The following is a 15,855-nucleotide window of genomic DNA, read 5'->3' on the forward strand; positions in this document are numbered from 1 at the left end:
GGAAGGAAATATAGCCATATAGTAACAATAAACATGAGACCCCTCTCTTCAGCTGCCTTACCAGCCCTCCCCTGACTGCACCTAACTGGAGGTCATGCTGCCCCCTCTATTACCCCAGACCCGCGTGCAGCTGCTCAACCGGAACCACCCTAGATTGGGTCCCCTTTCTGCAGATAATACTTCCATAGTGTTCTCACATAATACCACCATTTAGATCACATATAATATCGCCATATAGATCACTCATAATACCGCCATATAGAGCACACAATACCGCCGTATAGAGCACACATAATACTGTCCTATAGTTCTCACATAATACCATCATATAGATCGCAAATAACGACGCCAGAGTGTTCTCACATAATACCGCCATATAGAGCACACATAATACAGAGCACACAATACCGCAATATACTTCACACATAATACCGCCATATACTTGAAACATAATACCGTCATATAGATCTCACATAATACCACCAGTGTTCTCACATATCGCCATATAGATCACACATAATACCGCCATATACATCAAACATAATACCGCCATATACTTCTCACATGACGCCATATAGAGCACACATAATACCGCCATATAGAGCACACATAATACCGCCATATAGAGCATACCGCCATATAGAGCATACCGCCATATAGATCTCACATAATACCGCCATATAGAGCACACATAATACTGCCATATAGAGCACACATAATACCACCATATAGAGCACACAATACCGCCATATAGAGCATACCGCCATATAGAGCACACATAATACCGCCATATAGAGCACACATAATACCACCATATAGAGCACACATAATACAGAGCACACAATACCGCAATATACTTCTCACATAATACCATCATATACTGTAGATCTCACATAATACCACCAGTGTTCTCACATATCGCCATATAGATCACACATAATACCACCATATACATCACATAGTATCGCCATATACTTCTCACATAACGTCGCCATATAGATCTCACATAATACCGCCATATAGATCACACATAATACCGCCATATAGATCACACATAACAGGGGAGAGGACTGCATAGGAGAGGATTAGATACACAGCTCAACAGTCAGTATCACACAGGACATTATTACATGCACAGCTCAGTCAGTATCATACAGGATAGGATTAGATACAAGGCTCAGCACAGTATCACATAGGATAGGATTAGATACATGGCTCAGCAGACAGTATCACACAGGATAGGATTAGATATACAGCTCAGTCAGTATCACACAGGATAGGATTAGATACATGGCTCAGCACACAGTATCCCACAGTAGAGGATTAGATACACGGCTCAGCACAGTATCACACAGGGTAGGATTAGATACAAGGCTCAGCACAGTATCACACAGGATTGGATTAGATGCATGGCTCAGCAGACAGTATCACACAGGATAGGATTAGATACACGGCTCAGCACACAGTATCACACAGGAGAGGATTAGATATACAGCTCAGCACACAGTATCACACAGGATAGGATTAGATACATGGCTCAGCAAACAGTATCACACAGGATAGGATTAGATACACAGCTCAGCAGACAGTATCACACAGGATAGGATTAGATGCATGGCTCAGCAGAGAGTATCACACAGGAGAGGATTAGTTACACAGCTCAGCACAGTATCACACAGGATAGGATTAGATACACAGCTCAGTCAGTATCACACAGGAGAGGATTAGATACACAGCTCAGCAGACAGTAACACACATGGGAGGAGATACACTCCTCAGAGTCAGCACAAGGGATAGGATTAGATTCCCTCTCCCCCTCCCCACTGATACTTCACGGCTCCCTGCTGAGTCTTCTCCCTCCCGTCCTTAGTCTCCTCCTCCTCTTCCTATAACTGCAGGGCTCCTGCGATCATCCTGGGAAGCTGGAGCTCACAGAGGCAGTGTGAGCTCCAGGAAGATGGCGCTGATCTCCTGCCTCTGCTGTGCTGTGGACGGCTCAGGGGGCATGGCCAGAGCAGAGCAGAGAGCAGCTTATAATGCTAGGTATAGAGTCGGCTCCCAACCGCAGATCTCTATGCCCAGGGCTGCCGCAATTGCAGAGTGTAAGTGTCGTGCAGCTCCACTTACACTCCTGCAAAGCAAAATGGCAGCGCCCAGTGGCTGAAAAAAAATTAATAATAAAAAAATGTTAAAGTTAAAAAAAGGAAATTTGTATTAAAAATAATTGTTTATATAAACAATTATTTTTAATACAAAAAATAAAATGCGGCACCTTTCCTTTAAAGGTAGCTGTGTCAATATAATGGTCCTGAATAAAAAATATATGTCTTATGCTGAGCTCCCAACCCCAAATAAATAATTGCCCCTCGCTATATTCCCTGTACATGCTCTCCACACTGTCCTCTCCTTTCCATACTGGGCACCCTCTTCACATTGTCCTGTCACACTGTGTTCCCCCTATTGGGCCCAGTCTCTATACTATGCCCCTCAGCAATCTCCCCCTCCTTAGCTTACTATCCCTTCCTGGCTGTGACCTTACACTGTTTCCCCATGCTGCTCCCCCACACAACTCAGTCTTTATGCTGTGCCCATTCACACTTTCTCCCCCATACTGTCTCTTCTCACTATTTCCTTCAATAATCTCCTCAAAAATAAATTTACCCTCTCACTCTCCATACAGCCTCTTCACACATACCCCAGACTCCCCATACTGTCTCCACATACATTTTCCCCTCGCTCCTCATAATGGGTCTGCATCCACCCCCCACACTGCTTCCTCACACATGCTGCCCATATCCCCCTTGCTCCTCATATTGTGTCTTTAAATTTCATCCACTTCCCATATTGTGTCTGCACCTGTCCCTTCTTTGCTCCCCAAACTTGTGCTCTCAAAACATCCCCCATTATACAAAATCTCCCCCACATACAATAAATCACCACCACACAAAGTAAATCTCCCCACACAGTAAATACTAGGGTTGAGCGAAACGGGTCGATCATTTTCAAAAGTCGCCGACTTTTGGCTAAGTCGGCGTCTCATGAAACCCGATCCGACCCCTGTGCTTGTCGGCCATGCGGTACGCGACTTTCGTGCCAAAGTCGCGTTTCAATGACGCGAAAAGCGCCATTTCTCAGCCAATGAAGGTGAACGCAGAGTGTGGGCAGCGTGATGACATAGATCCTGGTCCCCACCATCTTAGAGAAGGGCATTGCAGTGATTGGCTTGCTGTCTGCGGCGTCACAGGGGCTATAAAGGGGCGTTCCCGCCGACCGCCATCTTACTGCTGCTGATCTGAGCTTAGGGAGAGGTTGCTGCCGCTTCGTCAGAAGCAGGGAGAGCGTTAGGCAGGGTCCACTAACCACCAAACCGCTTGTGCTGTAGCGATTTCCACTGTCCAACACCACCTCGGTGTGCAGGAACAGTGGAAGCTATTTTTTTTTTTTTTCCTCAGCGCTGTAGCTCATTGGGCTGCCCTAGAAGGCTCCGTGATAGCTGTATTGCTGTGTGTACGCCACTGTGGAAACCAACTGCTTTTTTCAAAGCACATATCCTCTTGTTCCTTTCTGCACAGCTATCTTTTTTGTTTGTCCACACTTTTTATTTAATTTGTGCATCAGTCCACTCCTATTGCTGCCTGCCATACCTGGCTTAGATTACTGCAGGGAGATAGTAATTGTAGGACAGTCCCTGTTTTTTTTGTTTTTTTTTTTGTGGGAGATTAAGATTGGCATTTCTGCTACAGTGCCATCCCTGTGTGTGCCATCTCTCACTGAGTGGGCCATAGAAAGCCTATTTATTTTTTCCGTGATTTGTGTTCTAAATTCTACCTCAACACAAAAACACTACATCAATCAGTGGTAGAAAAATATTGGCCTCAGTCAGGGCTTGTGTGCCACTGCTGTGTGTGCTATCTCTTATTCAGTGGGCCATAGAAAGCCTATTTATTTATTTATTTTTTTTCTTATTATTTGGTTTCTAAAGTCTCCCTGAAAAAAAAAAAAAAAAAAAAAACAGTGGGAGAGTAATATTGCCCTTTCAGCTTGTGTGCCAGTCTTGACTCCTGGGTGTGCCACCTCTCTCTCTAATTGTGGGCCATAGAAAGCCTTTTTTCTTTTTTTTTTAAATATTATTGGGTTTCTAAAGTCTCCCTTAAAAAACAAAAAATACATAAAAAAACAGTGGGAGAGTAATATTGCCCTTTCAGCTTGTGTGCCAGTCTTGACTCCTGGGTGTGCCACCTCTCTCTCTCATTCAGTGGGCCATAGAAAGGCTATTTATTTTTTTGGTTTTTTTAATATTATTTGGTTTCTAAAGTCTCCCTGAAAATAAAAAAAAAAAAACTTAAAAAAACAGTGGGAGAGTAATATTGCCCTTTCAGCTTGTGCGCCAGTCTTGACTCCTGGGTGTGCCACCTCTCTCTCTCTAATTGTGGGCCATAGAAAGCCTTTTTTTTTTTTTTTTTTTTTTATATTATTTGGTTTCTAAAGTCTCCCTTAAAAAACAAAAAATACATAAAAAAACAGTGGGAGAGTAATATTGCCCTTTCAGCTTGTGTGCCAGTCTTGACTCCTGGGTGTGCCACCTCTCTCTCTCATTCAGTGGGCCATAGAAAGGCTATTTATTTTTTTGGTTTTTTTAATATTATTTGGTTTCTAAAGTCTCCCTGAAAAAAAAAAAAAAACATAAAAAAACAGTGGGAGAGTAATATTGCCCTTTCAGCTTGTGTGCCAGTCTTGACTCCTGGGTGTGCCACCTCTCTCTCTCATTCAGTGGGCCATAGAAAGGCTATTTATTTTTTTAGTTTTTTTAATATTATTTGGTTTCTAAAGTCTCCCTGAAAATAAAAAAAAAAAAACTTAAAAAAACAGTGGGAGAGTAATATTGCCCTTTCAGCTTGTGCGCCAGTCTTGACTCCTGGGTGTGCCACCTCTCTCTCTCTAATTGTGGGCCATAGAAAGCCTTTTTTTTTTTGTTTTTTTTTTTATATTATTTGGTTTCTAAAGTCTCCCTTAAAAAACAAAAAATACATAAAAAAACAGTGGGAGAGTAATATTGCCCTTTCAGCTTGTGTGCCAGTCTTGACTCCTGGGTGTGCCACCTCTCTCTCTCATTCAGTGGGCCATAGAAAGGCTATTTATTTTTTTGGTTTTTTTAATATTATTTGGTTTCTAAAGTCTCCCTGAAAAAAAAAAAACATAAAAAAACAGTGGGAGAGTAATATTGCCCTTTCAGCTTGTGTGCCAGTCTTGACTCCTGGGTGTGCCACCTCTCTCTCTCATTCAGTGGGCCATAGAAAGGCTATTTATTTTTTTGGTTTTTTTAATATTATTTGGTTTCTAAAGTCTCCCTGAAAATAAAAAAAAACATAAAAAAACAGTGGGAGAGTAATATTGCCCTTTCAGCTTGTGTGCCAGTCTTGACTCCTGGGTGTGCCACCTCTCTCTCTCATTCAGTGGGCCATAGAAAGGCTATTTATTTTTTTGGTTTTTTTTAATATTATTTGGTTTCTAAAGTCTCCCTTAAAAAACAAAAAATACATAAAAAAACAGTGGGAGAGTAATATTGCCCTTTCAGCTTGTGTGCCAGTCTTGACTCCTGGGTGTGCCACCTCTCTCTCTCATTCAGTGGGCCATAGAAAGGCTATTTATTTTTTTGGTTTTTTTAATATTATTTGGTTTCTAAAGTCTCCCTGAAAATAACAAAAAAAAAAACTTAAAAAAACAGTGGGAGAGTAATATTGCCCTTTCAGCTTGTGTGCCAGTCTTGACTCCTGGGTGTGCCACCTCTCTCTCTCATTCAGTGGGCCATAGAAAGGCTATTTATTTTTTTGGTTTTTTTAATATTATTTGGTTTCTAAAGTCTCCCTGAAAATAACAAAAAAAAAAACTTAAAAAAACAGTGGGAGAGTAATATTGCCCTTTCAGCTTGTGCGCCAGTCTTGACTCCTGGGTGTGCCACCTCTCTCTCTCTAATTGTGGGCCATAGAAAGCCTTTTTTTTTGTTGTTTTTTTAATATTATTTGGTTTCTAAAGTCTCCCTTAAAAAACAAAAAATACATAAAAAAACAGTGGGAGAGTAATATTGCCCTTTCAGCTTGTGTGCCAGTCTTGACTCCTGGGTGTGCCACCTCTCTCTCTCATTCAGTGGGCCATAGAAAGGCTATTTATTTTTTTGGGTTTTTTAATATTATTTGGTTTCTAAAGTCTCCCTGAAAAAAAAAAAAAACATAAAAAAACAGTGGGAGAGTAATATTGCCCTTTCAGCTTGTGTGCCAGTCTTGACTCCTGGGTGTGCCACCTCTCTCTCTCATTCAGTGGGCCATAGAAAGGCTATTTATTTTTTTGGTTTTTTTAATATTATTTGGTTTCTAAAGTCTCCCTGAAAATAAAAAAAAAAAAACTTAAAAAAACAGTGGGAGAGTAATATTGCCCTTTCAGCTTGTGCGCCAGTCTTGACTCCTGGGTGTGCCACCTCTCTCTCTCTAATTGTGGGCCATAGAAAGCCTTTTTTTGTTTTTTTTTTTTTTAATATTATTTGGTTTCTAAAGTCTCCCTTAAAAAACAAAAAATACATAAAAAAACAGTGGGAGAGTAATATTGCCCTTTCAGCTTGTGTGCCAGTCTTGACTCCTGGGTGTGCCACCTCTCTCTCTCATTCAGTGGGCCATAGAAAGGCTATTTATTTTTTTGGTTTTTTTAATATTATTTGGTTTCTAAAGTCTCCCTGAAAAAAAAAAAAAAAAAACTTAAAAAAACAGTGGGAGAGTAATATTGCCCTTTCAGCTTGTGCGCCAGTCTTGACTCCTGGGTGTGCCACCTCTCTCTCTCTAATTGTGGGCCATAGAAAGCCTTTTTTTTTTTGTTTTTTTTTTTATATTATTTGGTTTCTAAAGTCTCCCTTAAAAAACAAAAAATACATAAAAAAACAGTGGGAGAGTAATATTGCCCTTTCAGCTTGTGTGCCAGTCTTGACTCCTGGGTGTGCCACCTCTCTCTCTCATTCAGTGGGCCATAGAAAGGCTATTTATTTTTTTGGTTTTTTTAATATTATTTGGTTTCTAAAGTCTCCCTGAAAAAAAAAAAACATAAAAAAACAGTGGGAGAGTAATATTGCCCTTTCAGCTTGTGTGCCAGTCTTGACTCCTGGGTGTGCCACCTCTCTCTCTCATTCAGTGGGCCATAGAAAGGCTATTTATTTTTTTGGTTTTTTTAATATTATTTGGTTTCTAAAGTCTCCCTGAAAATAAAAAAAAACATAAAAAAACAGTGGGAGAGTAATATTGCCCTTTCAGCTTGTGTGCCAGTCTTGACTCCTGGGTGTGCCACCTCTCTCTCTCATTCAGTGGGCCATAGAAAGGCTATTTATTTTTTTGGTTTTTTTTAATATTATTTGGTTTCTAAAGTCTCCCTTAAAAAACAAAAAATACATAAAAAAACAGTGGGAGAGTAATATTGCCCTTTCAGCTTGTGTGCCAGTCTTGACTCCTGGGTGTGCCACCTCTCTCTCTCATTCAGTGGGCCATAGAAAGGCTATTTATTTTTTTGGTTTTTTTAATATTATTTGGTTTCTAAAGTCTCCCTGAAAATAACAAAAAAAAAAACTTAAAAAAACAGTGGGAGAGTAATATTGCCCTTTCAGCTTGTGTGCCAGTCTTGACTCCTGGGTGTGCCACCTCTCTCTCTCATTCAGTGGGCCATAGAAAGGCTATTTATTTTTTTGGTTTTTTTAATATTATTTGGTTTCTAAAGTCTCCCTGAAAATAACAAAAAAAAAAACTTAAAAAAACAGTGGGAGAGTAATATTGCCCTTTCAGCTTGTGCGCCAGTCTTGACTCCTGGGTGTGCCACCTCTCTCTCTCTAATTGTGGGCCATAGAAAGCCTTTTTTTTTGTTGTTTTTTTAATATTATTTGGTTTCTAAAGTCTCCCTTAAAAAACAAAAAATACATAAAAAAACAGTGGGAGAGTAATATTGCCCTTTCAGCTTGTGTGCCAGTCTTGACTCCTGGGTGTGCCACCTCTCTCTCTCATTCAGTGGGCCATAGAAAGGCTATTTATTTTTTTGGGTTTTTTAATATTATTTGGTTTCTAAAGTCTCCCTGAAAAAAAAAAAAAACATAAAAAAACAGTGGGAGAGTAATATTGCCCTTTCAGCTTGTGTGCCAGTCTTGACTCCTGGGTGTGCCACCTCTCTCTCTCATTCAGTGGGCCATAGAAAGGCTATTTATTTTTTTGGTTTTTTTAATATTATTTGGTTTCTAAAGTCTCCCTGAAAATAAAAAAAAAAAAACTTAAAAAAACAGTGGGAGAGTAATATTGCCCTTTCAGCTTGTGCGCCAGTCTTGACTCCTGGGTGTGCCACCTCTCTCTCTCTAATTGTGGGCCATAGAAAGCCTTTTTTTGTTTTTTTTTTTTTTAATATTATTTGGTTTCTAAAGTCTCCCTTAAAAAACAAAAAATACATAAAAAAACAGTGGGAGAGTAATATTGCCCTTTCAGCTTGTGTGCCAGTCTTGACTCCTGGGTGTGCCACCTCTCTCTCTCATTCAGTGGGCCATAGAAAGGCTATTTATTTTTTTGGTTTTTTTAATATTATTTGGTTTCTAAAGTCTCCCTGAAAAAAAAAAAAACATAAAAAAACAGTGGGAGAGTAATATTGCCCTTTCAGCTTGTGTGCCAGTCTTGACTCCTGGGTGTGCCACCTCTCTCTCTCATTCAGTGGGCCATAGAAAGGCTATTTATTTTTTTGGTTTTTTTAATATTATTTGGTTTCTAAAGTCTCCCTGAAAATAACAAAAAAAAAAACTTAAAAAAACAGTGGGAGAGTAATATTGCCCTTTCAGCTTGTGCGCCAGTCTTGACTCCTGGGTGTGCCACCTCTCTCTCTCTAATTGTGGGCCATAGAAAGCCTTTTTTTTTTTGTTTTATTTTTAATATTATTTGGTTTCTAAAGTCTCCCTGAGAAAAAAAAATAAATAAATTAGGTGGGAGATTAATATTGACATTAGTGCTTGAGTGACAGTCCTGCGTGTGTGTCATCTCTGTGATTTTGTGCCACAGAAAACAGAGTGTGTAACATTGTGCCTGATTTTCCTTGTGGTCTCACCAACCTGTTAAGGGATATTGAAATCATACTGAAGTTATAGCTCACCGTGTAAGTTGTTTGACAGCAACAAATAAAGTTACTTTGGTTAAGATTTTAAAACAATGAGGAAGTCTGGTGCAAGAGGTCGTCGTGGGCGTTCATTGTCAGCTGGTAATGATGGTAGTGGTAGTGGAGCATCAGGTGGTCGTGGGGATAAAAATATTCCACCTAAGTCTGGAGCTGTAGAGCCAGTTTCGTCGTCAGGCTACATAAGGCCTCGAACGCTCTCTTTTCTGGGAGTAGGAAAACCGCTTTTAAAGGCGGAGCAGCAACAGCAAGTTTTGGCTTACATTGCAGACTCAGCCTCTAGCTCTTTTGCCTCCTCTTCCGAAACTGGTAAATGTAAAAGCAGCGCGTCGCTTGTGGATGTTCACGGTCAGGGACAAGTCGCTTCCTTGTCCTCCTCAGCAAAAACTACAACAAGAGAGAAGGATGCAGCAGGCGACACAACGGGTCACTCCATGGAGCTCTTTACACATACCGTCCCTGGCTTAGAAAGTGAAACATTTAACAGACCATGCCCATTACAAGTAGATTCTGACATGGAGTGCACTGATGCACAGCCACAGCCAGAGTACTATGCTGCTCCTTTGACTCAGACCACCACATTGCCCTCTCAGGGTACAGATCCACAATCAGACCCTGATGAGACTATGTTGCCCCGCCACGAACGCTATACCACCGACCGACACAGTGACACAGACGAAGTTGCACACGAGCTCGAAGAGGAGGTAATAGATGACCCAGTTATTGACCCCGATTGGCAGCCATTGGGGGAACAGGGTGCAGGCGGCAGTAGTTCAGAAGCGGAGGTGGAGGAGGGGCCGCAGCAGGCATCAACATCGCAACAGGTTCCATCTGCCGGGCCCGTATCTGGCCCAAAACGCGTGTCAAAGCCAAAACCTGTTGGAGGACAGCGTGGCCATCCGGTTAAAGCTCAGTCTGCAATCCCTGAAAAGGGATCCGAGTCTAGGAAGAGTGCAGTCTGGCATTTTTTTAAACAACATCCAACTGATCAGCGCAAAGTCATCTGTCAAAAATGTTCAACTAGCTTAAGCAGAGGTCAGAATCTGAAAAGTCTAAATACTAGTTGCATGCATAGACACTTAACCACCATGCATTTTCAAGCCTGGACTAACTACCAAACGTCCCTTAAGGTTGTAGCACCCTCGGCCAATGAAGCTAGTCAGCAACGCAACATCCCTTCCGTCACTGTAAGGCCACCATTTTCCGCACCACCGGCAGTATCTGTGCAGGTTTCTTTGCCAGCCAAAAGCAGTCAGGGTCAGGGAACCACCAGTTTTGTAGGAGGAAATATTGCATCTAGGGCACCGGCGGAAACAATACCGTCTCCAACCGTCTCTCAGTCTGCCATGTACACCGGCACACCCGAAAGTTCCACGATCTCCAGCTCTCCAGTCCAGCTCACCCTACATGAGACTCTGGTTAGAAAAAGGAAGTACTTATCCTCGCATCCGCGTACACAGGGTTTTAACGCCCACATAGCTAGACTAATCTCGTTAGAGATGATGCCCTACCGGTTAGTTGAAAGCGAAGCTTTCAAAGCCCTGATGGAGTACGCTGAACCACGATACGAGCTACCCAGTCGACACTTTTTTTCCAGAAAAGCCATCCCAGCCCTGCACCAGCATGTTAAACAGCGCATCGTCCATGCACTCAGGCAATCTGTGAGTACAAAGGTGCACCTGACTACAGATGCATGGACCAGTAGGCATGGCCAGGGACGTTATGTGTCCATCACGGCACACTGGGTGAATGTGATGGATGCAGGGTCCACAGGCGACATCAATTTAGGGACAGTTGTGCCTAGCCCACGGTCTAGGAAACAGTTGGCTGTAGGCGTTCGCACCCCCTCCTCCTCCTCCTCCTCGTCCTCCTGCAGAAGCTACAGCTCTTCCACAGAACGCAGTCTGCCAACCACTCCATCGGCAGATGACACTGTTGCACACCAGTTGTCCCATTATGGGCCAGCTACTGCCAAGCGTCAGCAGGCTGTATTGGCTATGAAGTGTTTGGGCGACAACAGACACACCGCGGAAGTTCTGTCCGAGTTCTTGCAACAAGAAACGCAGTCGTGGCTGGGCACAGTAGATCTTGAGGCAGGCAAGGTAGTGAGTGATAACGGAAGGAATTTCATGGCTGCCATCTCCCTTTCCCAACTGAAACACATTCCTTGCCTGGCTCACACCTTAAACCTGGTGGTGCAGTGCTTATTGAAAACTTATCCTGGGTTCTCCGACCTGCTCCTCAAAGTGCGTGCACTTTGCTCACATATCCGACGTTCGCCTGTACACGCCAGCCATATGCAGACCTATCAGCGGTCTTTGAACCTTCCCCAGCATCGCCTAATCATAGACGTTGCAACAAGGTGGAACTCAACACTGCACATGCTTCAGAGACTGTGCGAACAGAGGCGTGCTGTTATTTATTTGTGGGAGGATACACGGGCAGGCAGTAGGATGGCAGACATGGAGTTGTCAGGTGTGCAGTGGTCTAAGATACAAGACATGTGTCAAGTCCTTCAGTGTTTTGAGGAATGCACACGGCTGGTTAGTGCAGACAACGCCGTAATAAGCATGAGCATCCCCCTAATGCGTCTGCTGATGCAAAGTTTGACGCACATAAAGGAGCAGGCGTCTGCACCAGAGGAAGAGGAAAGCCTTGATGACAGTCAGCCATTGTCTGGTCAGGGCAGTGTACAGGACGAGGTAGCGGGCAAAGAGGAGGTGGAGGACGAGGAGGATGATGGGGATGAGTATATTTTTAATGCCGAACCTTTCCCGGGGGCACAGGAAATTGGTTGCGTGTCACGGCCGGGTTCTGGTTTTTTGAGGGACACAAGTGACGTAGATTTGCCTGCAACTGCCCCTCAACCAATCACAACCGGAGATTTGACAACTGGAACTTTGGCCCACATGGCGGATTATGCCTTACGTATCCTAAAAAGGGACACACGCATTACGAAAATGATGAACGATGACGATTACTGGTTGGCCTGCCTCCTTGATCCACGCTATAAAGGCAAATTGCAAAATATTATGCCACATGAGAACTTGGAACTAATATTAGCAACCAAACAATCAACTCTTGTTGACCGTTTGCTTCAGGCATTCCCAGCACACAGCGCACGTGATCGTTCTCACACGAGCTCCAGGGGGCAGCAGACTAGGAGTGTTAGGGGTGCACACATCAGAAGTGGCGTTGGACAGAGGGGTTTTCTGACCAGGTTGTGGAGTGATTTTGCTATGACCGCAGACAGGACAGGTACTGCTGCATCAATTGAAAGTGACAGGAGACAACATTTGTCCAGTATGGTTACTAACTATTTTTCATCCCTTATCGATGTTCTCCCTCAACCGTCATTCCCATTTGATTACTGGGCCTCCAAATTAGACACCTGGCCAGAATTGGCAGAATATGCATTGCAGGAGCTTGCTTGCCCGGCAGCAAGTGTCCTATCAGAAAGAGTATTCAGTGCTGCAGGTTCAATATTAACCGAAAAAAGGACTCGTCTGGCTACCCAAAATGTTGACGATCTAACATTCATTAAAATGAACCACAACTGGATTTCGAAATCTTTTGCCCCACCTTGCCCGGCCGACACCTAGCTTTCCTATGAAAAGCTCTTGCCTGTGAATTACTTTTCTAATGTCTAATTTGCTGCAGCTGATTGTACAGCATACGACATGTTTACACCTCCCTAAATGGCAAAACTCCCCACACGGGGCCGTGGTATCGCGACTTGGCGCAAGCACCCGTGAGACTGCTGTTTGTCTGAAGAGGTGGGTGTGCTCGCTTTTGGTTGACGGCATTGCTACTGGGTCCCTCATAGTACAATGTAGTGTCTCTGGCGGTGGTGGTGCGCACCCAACGTCAGACACACCGTTGTAACATGAGGGGCCCTGGGGCGGTCCCGCCGGCCTCAAGAGAGTTCCCCCCTACCCCAGCTCAAAATGTGCTCTACCACGTGCAAAATTATGTCGCACAGCTCCACCAATCTTTAGTCTATTCGCTGACATCATTCAATGTCTGGCACTGACAATACAAATTTGTAGACATCTATGATGCAACTTAAAGTAGTCTGTGTCTGTGTCCTATATTGGCACCATTAAATAGTTACTGCCAAATTACTATGTCAGAAACTCAGTAGATGAGCCCACCCCTGTACCTAAGTATGCCACCTTTTTTTTTGTTTTGGTTGTTTTGCGAGACATTAACATCTATTTATATTTTGGGAGTACTGGGACAGACACTCCTTGCACTACTCCTCCACTCACCACCAAGCTGCCTGTGTATCCATGTAACCGCTGTAAAGCTGCCATGAGCCTATTGTTTGTTATTTTAGGCCTTTGATAGCCTGTCTGCGGTCAATACTTTAAATATTCCTCCACTCATCACCAGCTGCCTGCCCGTGTATCCATGTAACCGCTGTAAAACTGCCATGAGCCTATTGTTTGTTATTTTAGGCCTTTGATAGCCTGTCTGCGGTCCCTACTTTAAATACTCCTCCACTCACCACCAAGCTGCCTGTGTATCCATGTAACCGCTGTAAAACTGCCATGAGCCTATTGTTTGTTATTTTAGGCCTTTGATAGCCTGTCTGCGGTCCCTACTTTAAATACTCCTCCACTCACCACCAAGCTGCCTGCCCGTGTATCCATGTAACCGCTGTAAAACTGCCATGAGCCTATTGTTTGTTATTTTAGGCCTTTGATAGCCTGTCTGCGGTCCCTACTTTAAATACTCCTCCACTCACCACCAAGCTGCCTGCCCGTGTATCCATGTAACCGCTGTAAAACTGCCATGAGCCTATTGTTTGTTATTTTAGGCCTTTGATAGCCTGTCTGCGGTCCCTACTTTAAATACTCCTCCACTCATCACCAGCTGCCTGCCCGTGTATCCATGTAACCGCTGTAAAACTGCCATGAGCCTATTGTTTGTTATTTTAGGCCTTTGATAGCCTGTCTGCGGTCCCTACTTTAAATACTCCTCCACTCATCACCAGCTGCCTGCCCGTGTATCCATGTAACCGCTGTAAAACTGCCATGAGCCTATTGTTTGTTATTTTAGGCCTTTGATAGCCTGTCTGCGGTCCCTACTTTAAATACTCCTCCACTCACCACCAAGCTGCCTGTGTATCCATGTAACCGCTGTAAAACTGCCATGAGCCTATTGTTTGTTATTTTAGGCCTTTGATAGCCTGTCTGCGGTCCCTACTTTAAATACTCCTCCACTCACCACCAAGCTGCCTGCCCGTGTATCCATGTAACCGCTGTAAAACTGCCATGAGCCTATTGTTTGTTATTTTAGGCCTTTGATAGCCTGTCTGCGGTCCCTACTTTAAATACTCCTCCACTCACCACCAAGCTGCCTGTGTATCCATGTAACCGCTGTAAAACTGCCATGAGCCTATTGTTTGTTATTTTAGGCCTTTGATAGCCTGTCTGCGGTCCCTACTTTAAATACTCCTCCACTCATCACCAGCTGCCTGCCCGTGTATCCATGTAACCGCTGTAAAACTGCCATGAGCCTATTGTTTGTTATTTTAGGCCTTTGATAGCCTGTCTGCGGTCCCTACTTTAAATACTCCTCCACTCACCACCAAGCTGCCTGCCCGTGTATCCATGTAACCGCTGTAAAACTGCCATGAGCCTATTGTTTGTTATTTTAGGCCTTTGATAGCCTGTCTGCGGTCCCTACTTTAAATACTCCTCCACTCACCACCAAGCTGCCTGTGTATCCATGTAACCGCTGTAAAACTGCCATGAGCCTATTGTTTGTTATTTTAGGCCTTTGATAGCCTGTCTGCGGTCCCTACTTTAAATACTCCTCCACTCATCACCAGCTGCCTGCCCGTGTATCCATGTAACCGCTGTAAAACTGCCATGAGCCTATTGTTTGTTATTTTAGGCCTTTGATAGCCTGTCTGCGGTCCCTACTTTAAATACTCCTCCACTCACCACCAAGCTGCCTGCCCGTGTATCCATGTAACCGCTGTAAAACTGCCATGAGCCTATTGTTTGTTATTTTAGGCCTTTGATAGCCTGTCTGCGGTCCCTACTTTAAATACTCCTCCACTCACCACCAAGCTGCCTGTGTATCCATGTAACCGCTGTAAAACTGCCATGAGCCTATTGTTTGTTATTTTAGGCCTTTGATAGCCTGTCTGCGGTCCCTACTTTAAATACTCCTCCACTCATCACCAGCTGCCTGCCCGTGTATCCATGTAACCGCTGTAAAACTGCCATGAGCCTATTGTTTGTTATTTTAGGCCTTTGATAGCCTGTCTGCGGTCCCTACTTTAAATACTCCTCCACTCACCACCAAGCTGCCTGCCCGTGTATCCATGTAACCGCTGTAAAACTGCCATGAGCCTATTGTTTGTTATTTTAGGCCTTTGATAGCCTGTCTGCGGTCCCTACTTTAAATACTCCTCCACTCACCACCAAGCTGCCTGTGTATCCATGTAACCGCTGTAAAACTGCCATGAGCCTATTGTTTGTTATTTTAGGCCTTTGATAGCCTGTCTGCGGTCCCTACTTTAAATACTCCTCCACTCATCACCAGCTGCCTGCCCGTGTATCCATGTAACCGCTGTAAAACTGCCATGAGCCTATTGTTTGTTATTTTAGGCCTTTGATAGCCTGTCTGCGGTCCCTACTTTAAATACTCCTCCACTCACCACCAAGC

Source organism: Ranitomeya variabilis, chromosome 1, assembly GCF_051348905.1.
Source record: "Ranitomeya variabilis isolate aRanVar5 chromosome 1, aRanVar5.hap1, whole genome shotgun sequence".
NCBI classification, from domain to species: Eukaryota; Metazoa; Chordata; class Amphibia; order Anura; family Dendrobatidae; genus Ranitomeya; species Ranitomeya variabilis.